The sequence below is a fragment of the Malus sylvestris genome, chromosome 15, assembly GCF_916048215.2.
Source record: "Malus sylvestris chromosome 15, drMalSylv7.2, whole genome shotgun sequence".
Lineage (NCBI taxonomy): Eukaryota > Viridiplantae > Streptophyta > Magnoliopsida > Rosales > Rosaceae > Malus > Malus sylvestris.
The window spans coordinates 42,393,380-42,402,273 of NC_062274.1; positions in this window are offsets into that span (position 1 = coordinate 42,393,380).

Genomic DNA, 8,894 nt, shown 5'->3' on the forward strand with positions numbered 1-8,894 from the left:
GAATCACTACAAATTAAGGTGCACGCGCTTGGGTGAGTCAACGCTCGTTCAAGTGAGATATCCCTGGCTACTTAATCTACTTATGTCAGGGAAGTCTACTCTATCCTTTTCACTAAGGGTACCAGAGTTAGTCTCGTCGACGTGTGCGTGTGATGGCAATAATTGGGAATTTTAATTCCGCTACGAAAATAAGCAATTACAGGAACATGTTTTCAATGATTCACAAAATACAACAAACATAGAAAGAGGAAATTTACTTGAAGAAGCGATGATGAGGGGGTAAAGTCTTAAGGAAGCAGTTTTCCAGCCACCGAATGAATCGCTAAGGAAAACTAACAAAGTCTCAGTAGAGAATGTGAAGTAAAGGGAATAAGTTATGACTGGGGAGGTTATATAGACCCAAGCGTGCGATCTCAGCCATTAATGATGGAGCACTTGGTTGAAGAGATCGTGACACGTGACAGACCATTTACTTCGTTATGAGAACTGAAGAGTCGTGAAGAGACATCATGGTGCACAAGGCCACGCCTATTTGTTATGTCTTTAATAAACAGACGCCTCGATTACTCCCCTAGTCTGTCATTGACACTTGCATCGAGCACCCAAATGTCTTTTGATTATTGATCTAGATAAGGCACATAAGGGACATAGTCGAGCGACTAATAGAACAATAGGTCAAGAACACTCGAGACACTTTTTCTAATAGAGCACATTTGGGGTACATGACAACCGTTGCAACTCCATGCCCAAGAAGAAATCATTGACCAAGAAGTTGGGGGACTTGTTAACGCTAAGCACTTCACTGCCCACAAAATGGTGCAGGTCAGGAAAGAAGCTACGAAAAGCCCAAAGTAAAGTCAAAGCTCAAGGATGATCAAGAACCCCAAGGTCCAAGGGTTTAGAGGAAGATGTTCTCAAGCACTAAAGCCAACCGCTTACAAGCTCAGCCGACTAGGTTGTATAAAGTACTTTCTGACTACCAGAGACACGTAGACAACCTGACAATTTTCTAGCACAAGGTTTTACGAGCAAGTTTACTTAGATGTCAATTAGTCCACGTGGCGACTCACGAACAAAAGTAAAGGCTTGGGATGAGATATAAAGGTGGTCGGGTTTCTACTCGGAGAGGCAGGGATGGATAACCAAGGCCGAGCGAGTCGCTCAATGTGCATCACTCTAAAAAGGCGTGCTAACTAGACTAAGAACTTGTCACTTCACCATCAAATACCCAATCGATATGTGAAAAGGTGTCAGTATGCTTGTCTACATAAATGGTTCATTAAATGTCATATTAGGGGAACCCAAGCATTCTGAGTCATTGAGGGAGGACCTATATAAAGGGATAGGATCCTCTTGTAATGGAGTCAGACAATTGAGAAAACAGAGGGTTCATGTAATTAGTCGAGCTCTTGTAGTCTTGAAATAATACAATCCAAGCAACACAGTTGATGTAGCTTAGTTTTAAAGGGTGAACCACTTAAATATTTGAGTTCATTTCATTTTAGTTATTATCCCAAGCCCACTAAGAATTTATTATTTTAATTTGTCAACATGCAGGTTTTAAGCGTTAATAATATGTAGCTACGTTTTGGTATCAAAATATCTTAATTGGTGCATGTTTAAAGAGAATAGCCGAGTAGAGTCGACCCCCACTTCAACCGTTGCATATGCAACTTTAAGAATAATAGACATATAGGGGTGTCTAAGAGTTGGGACCAAGGAGTTTCCAAAAGGATAAAAGAAGCAATTAAATAACCTACTTTTTTTTTTTTTTTTGGCCCTAAAATAACATTTGCTAACTAGGCCAAGAGATTGTTCCAAGTGAGACCTAGAGATCTATGGTAAGCACGAAAAAGAAAGATCATGATATCACTGGCGAATCGAGAATTCTAACATTAGGTGGTCCCAATATAAAAGCTCTAAAAAATATGAAAATAACATGAAAATTAAACGATAAACTACCTAGTTTTCATTCATAATCTTTGTACAAACAACATTACAAGCTACAAAGGCTGAATTTTTCCACAACAAGGTTTCATACTTTGAAAATGTGTCATGATAGGTTCATTGTCAATACAAGAAAAAAATGAACGATGATGATTTGGAACTATCCAAATTTGGAGTTGAACTATCTAGAATAGGATTGGAACTATTAATGATGATTTTTACTTGTAATATCGTTCCATACTTCTAATTTCTACATATATCAATTAATCAAAACAAAAAATCATATCAATTGATGAAGCTAAAAATAGACATATGAACTAACTAACACATGATCCAAACAAAATAAAAAAATCAAAACAGATTAACAATAGCTATAAACTAATCTGAATATAAATTTTCCATCTAATACACATCAATTTCAACATCCTATATGATGAATTTAGATTAAAATAGAAACTCACTTAAATTCATAAATTAGGGGATTAAATGGTGGTGGAGATTGGAGAGAAGTGAACCAGGTGGTGGTGATCATGGAGAGGAGACATGTGGAGGTGTGGGGCAGCTGTTAGTGGCCCGGGTTACCCAATTGGAGAAAGTGAATGCAAAATGGGATTGGGTGGAGATCTCGGGTATGAGGAAAGAGAATAGACTATTTATATTTTTTAAATTAATAAGGATCTCCCTCACATGGCTTAACTGAAAACTACGTGTTTTGACTAAGTCCTTAAAAAACAGAATAGTCTTCTTTCTCTTTCATCAATCATTTGTAGAAACTGCAGCTGCTGGTCCACCGCTACACTCTTCTCCTTCACTACATAGCCAAGCTTGGATGGTCCTCAGAGGTCCTCATAGCCACTTATCCGGGCTCCGAATGATCTCACAACCACCTGAATTCCTTAATGCATCCGCCACTGCAAAAGATTGAACATTATGCAACGAACTGGGCCAGGAGATTGTTCCAATTGGGTTCTATAGTACACTACCCTCCCAGCCCATGTAAAATCACTACTCGCCGATTCAAGCCGATAATTCAACTCCAACTGAGGTATTGCTTCATGGGGTTTTCTCATATTTTGCTTTTATTGTTCTTTTTCTTTGCCAAAATATGCCTAATTTTGGACCGCAGTTTTCCCATATCAAACAACAGTAGGTACTAGGTCTGTATATTAAGTTATTAAGCGATTTTTCTATATTAAGCGATTTTTCTATAGGGAAACTTTTGTCCACTAATGTACATTTCGAATCTAATTAACTTATTAAGTTAACAGTTTACTGAACTTGGAAGTTAAATATTTTGAAAAAATGTTAAATAAATTAAAAAGTCATCTTACAAACAAATTACAACTTATATTAAATGGTTCTACTTTTGATTATATCGAGACTTTTTGCATAAAATCACACACCTAGTTATTAAGCTGTGGTTAAATGAGAATAGTATCAATGAGATTAGTAGTAGGCCGCAACCCATCTATGAAACTTTAACAAAAAACGGTGCCTTTCGTTTGAAGTAGAGTTTATAGTTTGGCAGACCCGACCCTAACTAAGTTGACTAAAACAATATGTTACTCACTCTACACCCAAGTTCCAATCATCCGTCTTCATACCTCAGATTAGATAAAAATGTCGATGACCAAATGATTAAAAAGGAAAAAGGAGTGGATAGTTTCTGCAAACATGGATTTTTTAGATGGATTAAGCTTTGATGTGGGAAAAAGTAGAAACGGTGGTAGGGAACCTTAATAAACTTGCAGGAAAGGAGTAGGGAAGGAATCAGATTAACTAGCATTGCCAAAAAGCATCCCATGAATTGCTACTGCTTTGGTTTACTAGTGCTTTCTCCACACGTATTCTTCTCCACCCTTATCCTTTATATTGCGTATTGTCAAACTTTCTTAGCGCAATTCATTCAAGTAATTTCATGTACCTCATGTTAGAAAGAACGAAAGATTGAAAGATAGGCAGAGGAAGTAAGAAAAATGGCAAAACGCTTCAATCTGTTAATTTTACCGCTTTTATCGGTTTTTATGGTTCTTTCAGGTATTATTTCTAGATCATGTCAATTTTTCTGTTTTATGTTTCTTTCACAAACTCCGCCTGTGTAAGTTTATCTTACATTGCCGGTCCCAAGCCCGGGTAAAGGAGGAGGGGGAGGGCATCAAGTAGTCGACAGCCGGCACTCCTCAGTTACGTCGAATCCTTATGAAAATGAATCCAGAACGAAATCGCGCTAAAGCTAGGGCGTTACCCGTAAGTGACGCACTGTGTGGCCCGAGCACAGTGATAAGTGAGTAAGGGTCGCTGTATCTCCATCGGCACCTGGATGCAGTGTTAAATGAGTAAGGGGGCCATAGAAACTTCTTTTCGAACGACTCCACTCAAAGTTGTTTAGAAGCATATGCTCCTATCAACTTTACACAGGACACACAAAAGAAGTAATTTGATCCTATTGGACGGAGGAGGGTGAAAAAGCTAGGACAGAAGGGTAGAGTTCAAGAGAGTAGAATGCGTTTAGGAACGTGGAATATAGGAACCTTAACGGGAAAATCTATGGAAGTAGTGGAAGTTATGGTGAGGAGAAGGATAAATATTATGTGCCTACAAGAAACTAAGTGGGTTGGCCTTAAGGCAAAAGATCTAGAAAACTCAAGGTTTAAACTTTGGTATTCGGGCACAAATAGAACGAGAAACGGTGTTGGCATCATCGTGGACAAGACCTTGACACAAGATGTTGTAGATGTCAAGAGGGTAGGAGATAGAATCATGGCAATCAAGATTGTAATAGGACAAGAACTCATCAATGTGATTAGTGCGTACGCACCTCAAGTAGGGTTGGATACGAGTTCGAAGGAGAAATTTTGGGAAGACCTTGGAGACTTGGTGCAAGGAATTGCCCAGACGGAGAAGGTATTTATAGGAGGAGATTTAAATGGACACGTGGGCAGGGAGACAGGCAACTATGGAGGTTTTCATGATGGCCATGGTTTTGGGGAGAGAAACGAGGATGGGGAAGCTATCTTGGATTTTGCAATGGCATATGATCTCTTCTTAGCCAACACCTTCTTTAAGAAAAGAGAAGAACATGTGATCACCTACAAGAGTGGGTCGTCAAAAACACAAATAGATTTTCTTCTAATGAGGAAAGGGGATCGTATAACTTGTAAGGATTGCAAAGTTATACCGGGAGAGAGCTTGACTAATCAACATCGCTTGTTGGTGATGGATGTACATATCAAAAGAGTGAGAAAAAAGAACAAGACTTGGAAGTGCCCAAGGACTAGATGGTGGAATCTAAAAGGAGAAAAACAAGCCATTTTCAAAGAGAAAGTAATCACCTAGTGTGTGTGGGATAGAGAGGGGGAAGCTAGCCAAAGGTGGGATTTCATGGCTAGTTGTATCCGAAAAGTAGCAAAAGAGGTATTAGGATAGTCCAAGGGCTTTGCTCCACACCAAAAGGAATCTTGGTGGTGGAATGAGGAGGTACAAACAAAGGTGAAGGCTAAAAAGGAATGTTGTAAAGCCTTATACAAGGACATGATCGATGAAAATGGTGAAAGGTATAGAAGAGCGAAGCAAGAGGCGAAGAAAGCTGTGAGAGAAGCTAAGTTAGCGGTTTATGACGATATGTATAAGCGACTAGATACCAAAGAACGAGAGTTGGATATCTATAAACTAGCTAGAGCAAGGGAAAAAAAGACAAGGGACCTAAACCAAGTGAGGTGCATCAAGGATGAGGATGGAAAGGTTCTTGCTACAGAGAACGCGGTCAAAGACAGATGGAGAGGTTATTTTCATAATCTTTTCAATGAAGGACATGAAATGAGTACTTCTTTAGGGAAGTTGAGTAACTCAGAAGAGTGTAGAAACTACTCTTTTTATCGTCGAATTAGGAAGGAAGAAATGGTTAGAGCTTTGAAGAAGATGAAGCATAGAAAAGCAGTGGGCCCAGACGATATACCGATCGAAGTATGAAAGTCTTGGGAGAGACAAGTATAGCATGGCTCACTGACCTTTTCAATAGGATTTTGAAAACGAAGAAGATGCCAAATGAGTGGCGAAAGAGCACTTTGGTGCCTATCCATAAGAATAAGGGCGACGTACAAAATTGCATGAACTATAGGGGTATTAAGCTAATGAGTCATACAATGAAGCTCTGGGAGAGAGTCATTGAGCATAGATTGAGGCAAGAGACACGGGTTTCGGACAACCAATTCGGGTTCATGCCAGGGCGCTCAACCATGGAGGCAATCTATCTCTTACGAAAATTGATGGAAAGATATAGAGATGAGAAAAAGGATTTACACATGGTCTTTATAGATTTGGAAAAAGCGTATGATGGGGTCCCAAGAGACATTCTTTGGAGGATTTTAGAGAAGAAATGAGTACGAGTAGCATATATCCAAGCTATAAAGGATATGTATGAAGGAGCAAAGACTGCCGTAAAAACTCATGAAGGACAAACCGAAAGCTTCCCCATAACGGTAGGATTACATCAAGGCTCATCCTTAAGTCCTTATCTTTTTGCGTTGGTAATGGATGAGTTAACAGGATATATTCAAGATGATATTCCTTGGTTATGCTTTTCGCAGACGATATAGTGTTGATAGATGAAACTCAGAAATGGGTAAATGCGAAGCTTAACCTTTGGAGAGAAGTGTTGGAATCTAAAGGTCTTCGCCTAAGCCGATCAAAGACAGAATATATGGAGTGCAAGTTCAGTGCAAATGGAGGCCAAAATGAGTTAGGGGTGAGGATCGGAGATCAGGAAATACCAAAGAGCGATCGTTTTCGCTACTTAGGATCTATCTTGCAAAAGAACGGAGAATTAGATGGAGATCTCAACCATAGAATACAAGCTGGATGGATGAAGTGGAAGAGTGCATCCGCCGTGTTGTGTGACCGTCGTATGTCACTGAAGCTCAAGGGAAAATTTTATAGGATGGCAATAAGGCCAGCGATGCTGTATGGCACAGAATGTTGGGCGGTGAAGCATCAACACGTACACAAAATGGGTGTAGCGGAGATGAGGATGCTTCGTTGAATGTGTGGGCACACGATAAATGATAAGTTTAGGAATGAGGATATCCGAGGTAAAGTAGGAGTAGCCGAAATTGTAGGAAAGCTGAGAGAAAATCGGTTACAGTGGTTTGGACATGTGCAAAGAAGGCCTACTGATGCTCCGGTTAGAAGATACGACTACGGGACAGAGGTTCAGGGCCGAAGGGGTAGAGGAAGACCTAGGAAAACTTTGGAAGAGACTCTAAGAAAAGACTTAGAGTACTTGGATCTAACGAAAACATGACACATGACCGAGCACAATAGCGTTTTAAGATTCATATAGCCGACCCCACCCAGTGAAGAAGGCTTTGGTATTTAACACAATACGTTAAAATGAAGTAAAGCTTATTTATTGATATCTCCGATAAGTTACAAATATGTACATATACATGAGTCAAAATAAACAAACAAGAGAGAGCCTTCACAAAGGTTGCTTAGGAGAAATCTCATCAGTCGGTAGAGCCCCAGAAAGAGAAGACACCGGAGGGGGATCATTCGGAGCCTCAGTACTGGACAGAACCCTAGAAGGAGGAGGCATCAGAGGTTGATCATTTGGAGCTTCATTACGCGGTACAGCCCTAGAAGACGAAGGTAATAAATGCCTTTGGAACAAACCCACAAACCGCTGATGATCAAGTAAAACCTGACCATCATATTCTTTCATATGGTCAAGCTTCATCTTCATGTTTTTAGCATAGTCATGTGCGAGCCGGTGCAACTGTTTATTCTCATGCTTGAGCCCTCTAATCTTCTGTTTGAGACTCATCACTTCAGCCGCCAATGATTCAACTTGGCGGGTTCGAGTAAATAGGCGTTGAGCCATATTAGACACAGAACCTGCACACTGAACACTCAGAGCCAGAGAATCCTTAACAGCCAACTCATCAGACCGTTTGGAAAGTAGTCTGTTATCTTTGGGAGTGAGAAGGTTCCTGGCCACCACCGCAGCGGTCATATCATTCTTCATCACGGAATCCCCAATGGTATGAGGACCAGTAGGGGATAAGAAGGATGGGCGCCATATGTTGTCTGGAGAAGGCGTGGCTGCCTCTTCAACAAGGTTCAAGTCAAAACGACGGTCGGATGGGCCAGACATTTTCAAAGGTGTTGAAGAGAGAAGAGGTCGGACAAATCAAGATCTTAGAAGTGCAAGAATGGAGCTTCTACAGGTGGAGATTCAAGTGTTCTTTGGAACTTAATGCCAGCCTCAATAAAAATCTGCACTCGACGGAGCTTCAGAAATCGAAGAGGCGTTTGCTTTCTCAAAAGCTGGGTTGTTCAGAGACCACGAGGGCTGATCTCAGAAATCGAAGAGGCGTTTGCTTTCTCAAAAGCTGGGCTGCAAAGACCATGAAGGCCGATCTCAGAAATCGAAGAAGCGCTTGCTTTCTCAAAAGTTGGGTTGCTCAGAGACCACGAGGGCCTATCTCAGAAATCGAAGAGGCACCTGCTCTTTTCAGCCTTGTCAGCACCTGTCACATGCACACTCAGCTTTGCTGAAATTACGGGCATTCTGTTGAAGTAGAAAGCACGTGAATCTTACTGTTCAATCATCCACTTTCCACACACACCATCAGCTCATGGGTACCACAGATAACTTTGCCAAAGATCTCTGTCAAAGTTTAGACACGTGAAGCTTGCAGCTCCCACTACATCGCTATGACCAAGAAGGGTAAAAGAATAGCAAAGAAACAGCACTAACAAAGTTTAGACACATAAATTTTGACGGTCTAGCTACCATATTATTACCCACAAGGGTAAAGGAACATCACCACTACTAGATAATTGGAAAGTCCATATGAGTCAACCTCTGTGTGTTGTGGCAAGGTAGACTAGCAAACATGCCCAACCTTTACTCACATTCGAGAAAACACTCCCAACAAGATTGCTTG